Here is a 13,515-nt window from a genome sequence, read left to right as displayed (position 1 = left end):
TGATCACTAATTAACAACTATATGCACGCCAAATTAGTAACTACTCCGTAATTACCAATTCAAATTATGGCTCAACATTTTGAGTTGCGCACCAAATCAACAACTAGATTTGGCCAATTAAATGACTATGGAGCACTAGCTAGTTACTTGCTTACTACAGAGTAATACCAAATACGATTCACTATTTTTAGATATGCGCCAATTTAATAACTATGTAGTACTAGTTAGTAGTTACTTCCTATTCTCTAATTTTAGAAGCGCGTCAATTTAATAACTATGCAGTACTAGTTAGTGTTATATGATTATCTAATTTTAGCAGCGCGCCAATTCAACAACTAGTTACTACGGAGTACTTATGTACTAAAAAGTATATTCTCACTATATATATTCCTTGCTCTCAAGAGTCACAACCATTACAACAACATTCCAAGTTTAGACTCACCTAAAATATCAAAATAATATTGAAATCTGCCCCTAATTAGCTGACAATATGAAATATAATCCCCCCAAAATGCATATAAATTAATGATATTCAAATAGAGAATACGAATCTACTCCGTATCCGACGGTAAATTCGCGGAGGCAATCTCGACGTCGGGAGAAGTTTGATCTCTAACAGATAGATTCTCAAGACCAGGCTTCAATTCTTGATTGCAAAAATTCTCATATTCTCCTTTATCGCCACCCTGCTTCTTAACCTCCACCACACACAATGACGGGGTTAACTCGAAAATCTCAGCTTGTAATGTCAACGGTCCTTTAGCACCTTCTTTAGACCCTTCCAAATTCACTCTACAATCCTTTTTCCTCACTGTGAAGCTCACCACCTTCGCAATCTCCTCCAATTTTGATATAATCGTCGAAACCGGTGCTCCGGACACGAATCTTGAGCCTTCCCCATCGTCATCATCGAACAGTCCCGAGAGATCGAACCCTCGGGACATTGAGATGATATCGAAAGCGTTCAGGCTTGCCGGGCGTGGCAAGCCTGGAACAGGCTTTCGCTGTCGTTGTATTTCAGACCCAGACTCAGACTCGGACTCAGACAATGATTCTGTCTCATCAAAGTTGCTGCAGACATCATCATCCTCTTTGAAAGTACACATTTTGTTATCTTCGAAGTAGAATTTGACATTCTGAAACCCCTTTTTGAACCATTTGTTTTCCATTACCTCAGGAATGGTGATTCGAGTGTCGGGATTGGTGTCAAGCAATCGTCGCAACAACCTAGTCAATTCAGGGGAAAACCATCTCGGACACCGGAATTCACCCTTGTAAATCTTACGATACATTGACATAATGTTCGGATCATGAAAAGGTAAAAAACCCGCCATTAACACAAACAAAATCACCCCACATGACCAAATATCCACCTTCGCCGCATCGTACCCTTTTCGAGCGAGAAGCTCCGGCGCAACATACGCCGGGGTTCCGCAGAACGTATGAAACAACCCATCTTGTTGTATTTGATCAGATACAGCGCTAAGCCCGAAATCAGATACTTTAAGGTCACCATTTTCATCAACCAAAAGATTCTCCGGTTTTAGATCTCGATGATAAACACCTCTAGCATGACAAAATCCAACAGCAGAGATCAACTGTTGGAAGTACTTTCTAGCAACGTCTTCCTTCAATCTACCCTTGGACACCTTATTGAAGAGCTCACCCCCACGAACATATTCCATTACAAAGAAAATCTTGGTTTTAGTTGCCATTACCTCGAATAATTTAACGATGTTCGGGTGCCGAACACGGCGGAGGATCGAAATCTCTCGCTTGATGTGCGTCATTAGACCTCCCTTCATAATCTTTTCTTTGTCCAACACTTTGATCGCCACGCATTCGCCGGTCTTGACGTTCTTCGCTACGTAGACCTTCGCGAACGTTCCATGACCCAAAAGCTTCCCGACCTCGTACCGCCCCAGAAGGAGGTTGTCCCTCTCCTTCTTGTTATTCGATGACGGCGAGGGGGCAGCCGCAGCCATCGGAGAAATTAAATATATGTGTTCAACAACTCAATCCAAAAACCCCAAATTATAACAATTGAATTAAGATTGAGGATGAATTTTGAAATTATTTGGGGGGTGATTGGAGGAAGAACCCAGAAAGAAGGCGTAAGATGAGAGAGAAAGTGATGATGAGTGTATTAGGAGGATGAATGGTTGATTATTGCTGGGAAATAGGAGAAATGGGGTATTGTTTAAAATTAAGAGAGAGAAAGTGATGGTGAAGGTAAGTAAGTCGGTGTGACTTAAAAAAGAGGGCATTACATTAACATTAACAGCTGGGGACATCACAGAGCTTCTTGTGATAATTGTGACACTAGACCTTTCTTTGTGTGTGCGGCGTTAAACCGTACACTAATAACCCTAGATTAGATATTTTTTTTTTTTTTTTTTGGTGAAGCAAGATTAGATATTTTCTAAAACCAGAAATTGTGTAACACGACATAACGTTGTTATCATCGTTGGGGCTATGTCTCGTTCTTCTCGCGAGAAGGGTCTCCTAATATTCTATCTATCCGGGAAAAAGATATTAATCGTAAGGCCAAGAAAATGATGATGGAATTGGTAATTGAGGATTCGTGGTGTTGACATATTCGGAATTGCGATTCAAAGCTTCTATCAAAAGTATACAGGTTCTTTCTCTTTCTATCTCATTTTTAATTAATTGCATGTTTGATTTTCACCGATTAAGCTACAATGTTGCTCTTTTTTATGATTTCAATTGATATTATTTGTAATAGGCAGTGGTTAAAAACTGGAAAATCAGCTCTAATTCTTGTAATCTGAATGATAGATAGTTTGACTGCCGTTGGTCGGGTCAGATGTAAAACTAAATAAGATTCCTGATTCTTGGCATTGTAAATGTGTAATGATTGTTGTGATCAATATCAATGTCGGCCACTATTGATTAGCATTCTGGGAGATTTTGATTCCTAATTCTTAATGACATTAAGTAAGCCTTGTTCCCGTTGCTTATCATTCTTTTAATTGGTTGATTGTATCTAAATTCACTTCTTGCATTTTTGTTGATTAAAGGGAAAGAGATGAAGGTGAAACAAAAAAAGGTTCCCTACCAAATTGTTCTGTATGAGATCTCGAATTTGTTGTTGCATTTATCTTCTCAGATCACGTTATTATGGGAATCAAATTGTGCAAAAGTGAACCTCTTACTGTGTTAATTTCTGGGGAGAGTAATAAGCTGGAATTGTTACTCATGTCAATATGTCAAGCTATTTGGTTTGGGTTATTTTTGTGAGGTAGAAAATAAAGATTTGTGTATGTGTGTGTTTAGAGGGAATATTTTTGAGACATATTTAAAGAGGTGTTATTTAATCAGCAACAATTTTTGTTTGGCATTATGATTTAGGTTAATTCTATTCATCGATAGCTTTGTGTCGTTCTGAATTATAATGACATTTTTATTCTCTATGCTGCTTTTATATGAGATATGATTTCAAACCCGTGATTTCAAGAACTGTATGCAATTTTACTTTGCTGTCATGCATTCCTCTTTTATCCTCTCTAAAGTACCCATCTCATCAACACTGCGAGTTTTGTTTAATTTTTTGGTGTCGATTGTGAAATTTGATGTTCACCCTTTTGATAAATTGTGTTGTTTTGGTGGTTTTTATATCAGTCTAGCAAATAGAGAAATATTACTAGGGAGTGAGCAACCTTTAATTCATATGGCCAAGTGCGTTGCTTGGGAACTCAAAGAAGCAGGGAGCAGTGTCAAAGTTAGAAGTTATTGCAACTTGATGCTACCGTAAAGTCCCTAATGGCAGGATGATTCTACGAAGAAAAACTACAGCACCAGGTAAAAGTCTTTTTCTTGATATCATTGTAATGATTTTATTTGGTCAACAAAATATCTATGTTTCTGCCTTTTGGGTTTAATGGTGCAAATAATAAAGGATAGAGGGGAGTCTTTTGCAGTAAAGTTTTAGTCTTCCAAGTCCTGATTTAGAATTTAGCTTTTTTGTCTTCTACAAGCTTGCGCAAAAATGTGAAACAAGAGTACTTGTCCATCTTAGACCAAATCTAAAGAGATATATAGCTTAATATATCGGATTGAATAGATATTTTAGGCTTTTAGCAAGTTGTCTGCTACTTTCATGTCATTGTCACAAAGTCGTAAGACATTTTGTTAAACTTACCCTTATCTCTTGTCTATCCAATATCCAGTGTAAGAAGACACGTCAAACACCACGAGTTTAGTTTGGCCAACCTATTGTATCAGGTTTGTAGTGTTTTGTACCAACCTTTAATGGGTTTTTGATGTTTTCACATAAATCGATTTTGTTTCATTGAGTTGGGTGCTTTATGTTATCTTTGGGTATGTTGGGTTTGAAGTGATTTCTCTTGTCTTTTCAAGATTTTAAGCCAAGTTTTCTTTGATCTGCATTCCGGATGGATCATTTTGGACATCTATGTGTAAGCTATGTACATTCCACTCTTAGACTTCTCTTTTGGCAGAAGTGTTTAATTTTGCTTAGTGGCCTTATAAATACTTATTGAATGAAGAAAATGTTGAGAAAATGGCTAATTGAGGATTTATTGTTGACATATTCGGAATTCCCATACTTAGGAATCATTGCCACCTTCTGTAAAAATATGCAGGCTCATTCTCTTTGCTTGTTCAATCTCCAGCAATTTAGCTAGAATGTTGCACTTTTTGTGATCCAATTGATACTATTTCTAGATTATGAGTGAATATAGGTTTTGAAATTAAGCTATAGCAGCATTGGTAACAAAAATTGGAAATTTTGCCCATTTTGGCACGAAATGAGCTATTATTTTGCCTTTCAATCCCCGTTTTGGTGGGTAGACAGTGTTATTGCTGTTGCCTGGATCAGATACCAAACAAATAAGATTCCTAATACTTGGCTGTCTTGGCACTGTAAATTTGTAAGGGTTTCTCTGAGTATTGTGATCAAGGAATGTTTTATTGTTGTTGAGATGTTTATTGCCATTTTGAAATATCCTGAATTCTTAATGACGTTGATTATTTCCTGTTCCTATTGCTTAGCATTCTTTAAATAGATTGATTGATTCTTTGCATGGTTTAATTTATTTTTTTATTTTTATTTTTATTTTTATTTTTATTTTTATTAATATAACTAGCAATATAAGATGAAGGTGAAACTGAAAGAAGGTTCTCTAGCAATTTGCTCTGTTTGAGCCTCAGTTTTTATTTGTTGCATTTTTTTCATCAGATCATGATATTGTGTTTGCTTTAAAATATTATTATGGGAAATCTAATTGTGCAAAAGTGAACCTATGTGTTCCATTTTGGGGTGGAGGTACTGGAGTAATATGCTGAAATTATTAGTAGTATGACTTATGTCAATATGACAGGATTATTGGTACGAAGTATATGCATTAAACTTGTGAGAGTAGTATTATTTGTATGTGTGTGTGTTTAGAGGGGATAATTAAGAGACATATTTAAAGAGAGATTATGAATATCCACAACAGTTTTTGTTTGCCACGAAGATTCAGGTTAATCTATAATTATGTTCATCTATTGCTTAAGCTCTTAGTTATGGTTTGTGTGATTGCTTAAGCTCTTAGTTACAGTTTGTGTCATTCTAAATTATAATGACATTTTATACTCTCCATGCTGCTCTTTTATATCTGACATGAATTCAAAATTCTGATTTTAAGAACTGTATGCATTTTTACTCTTGCTGTCATGCATTCCCCTTTTATCCCATCTATAGTAACCCTATGAGTGATGAGTTACTAATTGCTTATTCCTTCTAAATAGCTTACCTTTGTGGTTTAATGTTATGCCAATCTATATTTGCTGATGTTCAAGTTTTGATCACACAACTTAATCCATCATGCATTTGATCATACTTGTTTATGGTCTCAAGTAGCGAAATTTGGATGCTTGAATCTGCTTTTGTGATTGGATTCTGTAGCATAGTGTGTATAAGAATGAGGGAGAGAGGGGTAAGGAAGAAGGAGAGAGGGGGTGACAGGATGGGAGGGAGAGAGGTTTCTGACTTTCTATAACCCTGTGAAATTTTGTTCAGAATTTGCAAATTTCATTAATCAATTACCAAGGAATTTTGTAGATTGGTGGGATTCATATTAGTTTGTTTTGTGTCGTTATAAATAGGGAGTTATTGCAACTAGAAGCTGGGAGCAGTGTCAAATTCAGGAGGTATTGCAACTGAACCTAATGGCAGGAATCTACCCGGAAAAACTACAGGACCAGGTAAAAGTCTTTTTCTTTATGCTACTGTATTGATTTTGTTTTGTGCAACAAAATTCTTTATGTTTCTGCTGTAGATTTTCTCTCTTTAAGTCCAATTTTGTAGTGGAGTATTATTTTTCTGAGTATCAGAATTGAGCATATTTGTCTTCTACAGGTTTGTGCAAAATATGGGAAACTAAGATACTTGTCCATCTTAGACTGAGTGAAAGAGATATATAACTTAATACGTAGTATATCAGATTGATAACATTGATTGAATGTGTTTAGCTAGTTGTTTGCTGCTTCATGTAGCAAGCTGTCACAAAGTTGCAAGATGTTTGTTTAGCTTACCTTTATCTTTTGTCTATCCAATAGCAAAATCTGCAAAAGATACATGAGTAGTCTAGATAATATGGAATACGTACTAGTTGCGTTCTTGGTTTGTAGTAAAGTGAGGAAATGTAATTCGATTTGTGTTATAACTTATAAGAGTGCAACTAAATCCTTTTCTTCAAGTATCTATTGTCTCTATACCACCACCGTATTCATTCATTTTAGTAGGTTTAGGGCATTTCCAAGTTAGTGGAGAGTATTTTATCTAATTTAGCACAAAAAAAGAATACAATAATAACATCAGGCTGAGAAATTTGCTAGGGTTTCAAAATAAATTTTGACCAAGTTATTGTATGATATATGATACTCCCTCCGTCCCTAAATTACATTCCTCTTTGGAAATTTATAAGGGAATTAAGGAGAGAAGAATAAGACAAATAACAATAATTAGATAATGTAATGGGAAGTACAAAGATAGATTAGTTATTACTCATGACAAGTCATCAATCCTTTGCAAAAAAAAAAAGACCAATCACATGCTCCTAATTAAAAAATTTTAACCAATCATATTCATTGTAATTTGGCACAAGGATTATGAGTGAGATTAGGTAAGGATGAGTGAGAAAGCATTAAATATAAAACAGAAAAAGAAAGTTGATTTACTAAAAAAAAACTTACCAAAAATAGAAAGGAGGAATGTAATTTTGGAATACCAAAAATAGAAAGGAGGAATGTAATTTAGTGACGGAGGGAGTACATAGAAATGTTGCCTTGATTTCCTCACTTCCCTCACTCCCATTCCCTTTATTTCCTTTCCGCCATGGTTCTCCTCTCTCTTTCAGTTCTCGCAGCTATTCTTCGCATTACCACGACCATGTCGGTCAAGATCTCTTCAATTTTACCAGTACTGTCTCAATTGACATTCCTTGACAGATCACAGCTACTTTCAATGCTTGATTTGGGAGTTTTTTCAGGTATATTTCTTCTCCTCTTTCTACTCTGATTTTTTTCCCCTTTTGGGCATTCGTTTCCTTGCTGAACCATTAAATAAGCGTTTAGGTTACGTATTGAGCTGAATATAAGAGAAAAGGAAAGACATCAGTTTTTTTTTTTTTTTTTTTTTCGATATCTATCAAATTTATGGTTTTGTTAGTTCATTGATTTTTAGATTCTAAAAAAGGTTTACTCAAAAAGCGCTATTTGTCATTTTCTTTAACCAGAATTTTGTCATTCGGTAATTTGAAATGCTTTAATCACTATTTATAGGCTCCAAAAAAAAAACTATTACTATTAAAAAATATCACTATTTAATCAGTTGATTTTTTGGTTTTCTTAGTGACTAAGTAATTTCTAATCTTGTAAGTTCATCAATCCTATAATTTCTAAAAAAATACTATTATTACTTTGCTTTCACGGACTTGTTTGCCTTTGATGTATTGATTTTTTGGGTAATTTACAGAGCATTAATCAATTCCTATTGGGTGGTTTATATATAGTCCTTGTTTGGTAAAATGTTTTTGGAGAGCTTTTAGCTTGTTGGGCTCAAAGAGCTTATTTCTTTTTTTGTTTAAAAAGCTCATATCAGGAGCTTTATTTATGAAATTAGCTTATAGATTTTTTATTTATTACATACTCTGAATCAACTAATGGTTGACCAGAATTTACAGATACTTTTATGTAGCCAACAAGTCAAACCAGGTAATACAATCAGGCACCTAGCTAGTTAAGCTAGTTTATACAAACGACTGTATCAATCAACTAATTATCGAACAGGACCATTGTTTTTTTGTGTCTATCGATTTATAACCATCTATTTGGAAGTTTGGAATTTTTTAACCTTTTTGCCTATATGTTAACCATGGTCCATAATAACCCCAGAGAGTCTATTTGGGTGGGTGGAACCATCCAATTTGCCTTAAAACGGTTAATTTAACCGTTTTCAACTTGTACCGATTTCGTGAAATCAAGCCTACTACGGATATTTATGACAACGTATAATGGTCGTATATGGTTCCAAACGACATTATATGACCCTAAGATGTATCCCCTGGGGTCTCAACACTTTTCGCCACCGGGCCCCGTAACCTAAAAAATTGCTCAAAAAGCGTGGATAATAGCCTTCAATTTTGGATTTTTTTGACCTTTATTCGCCCGGAAAAATAAATTGCCAAGATGCTTACTATGGTCCCTAATATCCCCCGGGAGTCTATTTGGGTGGGTGGAATCATCCAATTTGCCTTAAAACGGTCAAGCTACCCGTTTTCAACTTGTATTGATTTCTTGAACTCAAGCCTACCACGGACATTTATGACAACGTACAATGGTCATATATGGTTCCAAACAGCATTATATGATCCTAAGATGTATCACCTAGGGTCTCAACACTTTTCGCCACCCGGCCCCGTAACCTAAAAAATTGCTCAAAAAGCGTGGATAATAGCCTTCAATTTTGGAATTTTTTGACCTTTATTCGCCCGGAAATAAAAATTGCCTAGATGTTTACTATGGTCCCTAATACCCCGCGGGAGTCTATTTGAGTGGGTGGAACCATCCAATTTGCCTTAAACGGTCAAGTTACCCGTTTTCAACTTGCATCGATTTCGTGTACTCAAGCCTACCACGAAACTTTATGACAACGTATAATGGTCATATATGGTTCCAAATAGCATTATATGATCCTAAGATGTATCCTTTAGGGTCTCAACACTTTTCTCCACCGGGCCCCGTAACCTAAAAAATTGTTCAAAAAGCGTGGATAATAGCCTTTAATTTTTGAATTTTTTGACCTCTTTTCGCCCGGAAATAAAAATTGCCCAGACGTTTACCATGGTCCCTAATATCCTCCGGGAGTTTATGGGTGGAACTGTTCAATTTGCCTTAAAACGATCAATTTACACGTTTTCGTACACTCTTATATTGGCTATAAGCTTTCACAGGGCTGTACGTAGCCGAATAATGATTATATATGGGTTGAAACAATATTATATGACCCTGGGATGCATCCCATAATGTTCCGTGAAATTCAGACATCGGGTCCCAAGACCTCCTAAATTCCTCCGATTTCGTGTATTATAGCCTTTATATTTGGTTTCTGTTTATCATTTTTTCACCCGGCGAGATTATGCATCCAAGTTCTTCCAAGGGTTCCCAAAGGGCTTTGGGATCCATAAATAGTGTTGGAAACATATAATTCATCCCACTACTAGAAAAAGGCTCATTTCCGACGGAAAAATTCCGTCGGAACCATCCCAAAATCCGTCGGAAAACCGTTTCCGACGGAATTCCATCGCAACAGTTTGTCGGAAAGCCCTTCGTAGGAAAATTATCTTCTTCCGACGGAAATTCCGTCGGAAACACTTTTCCGAAGAAATTTCCGACAGAATTTTCCGTCGAAAGAGGTTTTTTAGCATTAGGTAAATCCTTCCGTCGGAAACTGTTTTTACGAAATTAAAAAAAATACGCCGTGCCACCACCGGCACGACGTATCACCCACCTCTAACCACCAGCCCCCTAACACGTTCGGCCGTTTCACTACCTAGAACCACCAAAACCCCTACCAACCTAACCCTAACCACCCTCCCACAACAAACCACCCCACCACCCACCAAAAACCACCACCGCCACCACCAAAACAAACCATCACAACCCAAAAATTAAACAAAAAAAAGAAAAAAAATAATAAAATCCCAACCCAACACTCAACACCCAGAAACCCGAACAAAAAAAAATTATAATAAAATCCCAACCCAACACTCAACACCCAAAAAATTTAAATCCCAACCCAACAACCAGTAACCCGAACAAAAAAATGAAAACAGGACAAAAAAAGATAAAATTCAGAACAAAAAAATTAAAAACAAAAGATAAAAAAAACTGTAGATCTACTACACTTACAACGATTCAACCACAACAACCGAAATTTGTCTTGAAATTAGTTATATAAGGTCAAATTCGACCGATCTAGCATTTCCATGTTCGAACTTGACCTTAATACCATAAATTCGATATAAAAAAACACGCCAGAGCATTTGAAGGCCAGCTTTGCCGGAATTTAACAGCAAAGAGAAAATAGAATAGAAGGAGTAGCGAAGGAGAGGAGAGATAAAGAGAAGAGGGAGACCGAAGAGAAGAGAGGGAGTAGCGTTGAGGAGAGAGAGAGAGAGGAGAGATAAAGAGAAAGAGGGAGTAGGGTGCGGCGAGAGAAGAGAGAGACAGGGGAGCTGAAATGAAGGGTAATGGGTTAGGGTTAGCTATTTATACAAAGTTTTCTTTTCTTAAAATAAATTTAGTCAGATGCCTTTGCGACAAAAAATTCCGTCAGAAATTATTTTATATCCGACGGATTTTTCTGTCGGAATATACTTTCCTACAAAAATTCCGTCGGAACTGTTTGAAATTCGTTGGAAATTTCCGAATTTCGTCGGAAATTTCCCAGTTTGCGACGGATTTTCGAGTCCGTCGGAAATCGGCCTATTTCTTGTAGTGTCCTTAATTATCATGTCTTAAGGGATTTGGGAGTCGTAAATAGTGCCCGGAACCCGGTATGCCTTGTCCTTGGGTGCACATGTCTTGTGCACATGCCACACGGCCCCTTATACCATCCAGCATCTCAACACTTAGGCTTTGTTGTAGGAGTTTATAGGTACTACGCAGCGGAAATAACATGAATTACATTCATAAAGCACCTAAACCAAGAATCGCATGCATAACACACAAGACACATAATCATACCTTTGAAGCGTGAATTCCACAAAGCTATTCGACAGGCAAATCAGGGAGAGAATAGAGCCCCAAGTGTTGCTCCTTTACTTAGTCCACGAGATTCGAACGAGCCGTCCACCAATACTAGATTGGTCAAGTGATTGAGGAAAACCGCGATCACCACCTTTTCGGACAACCGACCACCGCACGAACCACCACCTCCACGAGACACCACCGTGCGCCGGGGAGGAGGAGAGAGCCGTGTGAGAGAAGACTTTGAGAGGGGTTGGGTTTCGTGTTTTCTAATTCGGGTTTGATCAAAAGATCAGTAAATTGCATACCTGCAAACCTAGGCACCTAGTCTATTTATAATCTCATTATAATTAGAGATTATAATTAGACTAGGGCACGAAGCCCAAAACCCTCTAATCCAATCCATATGGCCGGCCACCTAGAGTGATGGGCCTCGTCCTCTAATGCTCGATCTAGCCCCTTTGTGTAACCTTATAGGATCCGTCTAATTGGGCTTTGGCCTATTTTACTAGTCCAAAGATCGTAAGTACCTGTAGCTATGGCAAAACGACGACCCAAATGTCCGGACTTAATTATCTCCATAATTTGATCCAATTATATATCTAGTAATTGCACACGACGAAGACATAACTCCTTCATTTGTGACTTGTCTTAATCCCGTACTCAGCATTTTTTAGCATACGAGATGCATAGCTAACCTCGTTTTCCAAAATATAGGTGTATTTAGGGAATAGGGTGGGGATTTTTATTCTCCAGTTTATCAGCCTTAATCGCTTACATTAATTTGGGCTAGTCAATTAATTGCCCAATAGATATGTCATCTGACGTACCATTTCTCTTCATAATTTAGTAGTTTTTGGGAAGGGGTGGGGAGATTTTTTTGAAGAAATATCTTCTTTGATTTTTGCTTATGTCGACACAGCATTGTTATGTATAATATTACCATTTTCTTATAATCTGATGCAGTTTTACCTTTACGTGGCTATCCAGATAGTGGTTGTTTAGCTGAGGATGTGGATAGACTTCTATAATGTGTTTACTGTTTAGTATGTAGTATAAGTAGTTGCTTTTTGGCTTCTTTGACTTGAAAATGGAGTTTGGGAATGGATACTTTAGCTGATCTGAAAATATGATTAGACCACATGCAACATTAATTTGCTCAACAGTATTTGCGTAGTAACACCTACAAACAACGATCTTATGCAAACACTATTGATCACCTCTTTTTTAATAAACACTTCATAAATAAATTTGTTCAAAGGAGGCAATATAAGATACCAACTTAAGTATTCGCCCATACTGGATTTACATATATTTGTTCTTGGATAAAGAATGGCTGAAAAGCTCAACAAATATACGAAGAATGTATTATGTTGTGATAAGTGGAGAATAAACTAAGGGGATCGTCAACTTTCAAGCAAGAGATAATCTGCAAAGGAAAAGCATCATATATACAGGGGCGCTATAGACTCATGTCAAGTTGCCAACCTACTTACTATCCTAAACATATTAGACAAACTTTGTAATTTACAAAATTTGCTAGCTGTAGATTCTGAATTTATGTTAGTAGATGAGAAAGAAATTACTTAGCAATGTAATATTTGAATGGCTGCAAAGACAACTAAGCAGCTGTACTGCTGAAAATACCACCACAGGCATAAACTTTCTTATACTACTTTTACTAATGCTTATGATAAGGCTATATATCAAAATGTCGGTTACTTTTTTGGTGCAAAGAATGGGTTTAGCCAATAAGATCTTTAGATATTTTAGTTACAGAATCTTTATTTTCCCCCCTCCCCCTCCCCCTATTTCTTTTTAATTTTTTTCATTCTTTGGGATTGATTTGATTTACTTAGGTTTGTGCTTGAATTAATGGTTTGCTTGATGTTTTAAATTTAATGTTGTAAAAGTTGCTGAACGATGAGATACTTCTTAAGGTCTTCTTAAGATTTGATCTTGAGTAATCTTTTTCACTTTTTGTATAAAACTTGCAAGAATATAGTTCCAAGTTTACCTATTTTATCTATTTGGAGTTGGAGGTCTCAATTATTATCTTAGTCCCTGAGTTTTCTTGTAGACATTGGGCTTGCTTATATTGTTTGCATTATAATGATTTGGTCGTTGTGGATTGTTAATGTTTGTAAACCTGTCTATTAGATGGTGTATGTTTATTCATTAATTGGATGATTTTTGTATGTATGTATTCTCTATTTTTTAATGTGATTTTTTGGGATG

The 13,515-nt window shown here is 36.5% G+C and overlaps 1 pseudogene; it reads right to left on the bottom strand.

The window, feature by feature from the left end:
- Positions 1-353: 353 nt before the first annotated feature.
- LOC145611452 (CBL-interacting serine/threonine-protein kinase 12 pseudogene) lies at positions 354-2,340 on the bottom strand (annotated as a pseudogene).
- Between the last annotated feature and the right edge of the window lie 11,175 nt (positions 2,341-13,515).

This window comes from Chenopodium album, chromosome 24 (genome assembly GCF_948465745.1).
Source record: "Chenopodium album chromosome 24, dcCheAlbu1.1, whole genome shotgun sequence".
In the NCBI taxonomy this organism is placed as follows: domain Eukaryota; kingdom Viridiplantae; phylum Streptophyta; class Magnoliopsida; order Caryophyllales; family Amaranthaceae; genus Chenopodium; species Chenopodium album.
This window is presented reverse-complemented; position numbering and strand designations above follow the sequence as displayed.